This window comes from Capricornis sumatraensis, chromosome 1 (genome assembly GCF_032405125.1).
Source record: "Capricornis sumatraensis isolate serow.1 chromosome 1, serow.2, whole genome shotgun sequence".
NCBI classification, from domain to species: domain Eukaryota; kingdom Metazoa; phylum Chordata; class Mammalia; order Artiodactyla; family Bovidae; genus Capricornis; species Capricornis sumatraensis.
Genome location: NC_091069.1, coordinates 85365721 through 85366618, shown reverse-complemented (window position 1 = coordinate 85366618; position 898 = coordinate 85365721). Strand labels below are relative to the sequence as shown.

The window sequence follows — 898 nt, the reverse complement described above, 5'->3', positions numbered from 1 at the left end:
TGCTTTGGGCTGGAGCTGCCACTGTGTTTGATCTCTTAAAAAAAAAAACAAAAAAACAGTAATTTGTGACAAATCTGCAAAATGAATACATTGACCCTAGAAGGATATGTGGTATATGACCAGTGACAGGTCATATTCTTGTTATCAGTTATAGCCACTTACCCCTAGTCTTAGCAACAATATTGACATTATTTTTACCTTCCTGTCTGACTCATGTGAGCTGATAGTGTTTAGGTATCTTTAAAAATAACTGTAATAAATAGAGTAAAATCATAGCATCTGTTCACTGTTTAGAATAAGTAGAATTTATCAAAATAAATTCATCTTGCATATGAAAATAGAGGTAAAGCAAAATTAACCACGTGATCACTTCGGCAGCTGCTGCTGCTAAGTCGCTTCAGTCGTGTCCGACTCTGTGTGACCCCATGGACGGCAGGCCACCAGGCTCCTCCATCTCTGGGATTCTCCAGGCAAGAGTACTGGAGTGGGTTGCCATTGCCTTCTCCACACTTCGACAGCACATACACTAAAAATTGGAACCATACAGAGAAGATTAACATAGCCCTGTGCAAGAATTACATGCAAATTCATGAAGCATTCCATATTTTTGAGAGAATGGACATATGTATACCAATGACTGATTCATGTTGATGTATGGCAGAAAGCCACACAATATGGTAAAGCAATTATTCTTCAATTTAAATGAATTTTTAAAAATTTAACCAGTAGCTGTTAACATTTAACAAAATGGTATTAAGTGCTACAGATCATTAAGTGCTACAGATCACCCCAATAATTAGTGATCCGTAGCATGCAATACCTTTTTGTTAAATATGAGCTCTCAGTTCTTTTTAAATTTGAGTGAACAAATATCTTGGATATGGCCCACCCCACCCCA

General features: G+C 37.2%; 1 non-coding gene across 1 annotated transcript; it reads left to right on the top strand.

The window, feature by feature from the left end:
- Positions 1-499: 499 nt before the first annotated feature.
- LOC138093613 (U6 spliceosomal RNA) lies at positions 500-609 on the top strand. Its single transcript, XR_011146122.1, has one exon. It is a non-coding gene; the product is annotated as a U6 spliceosomal RNA (small nuclear RNA).
- The last annotated feature ends 289 nt before the right edge of the window (positions 610-898 follow it).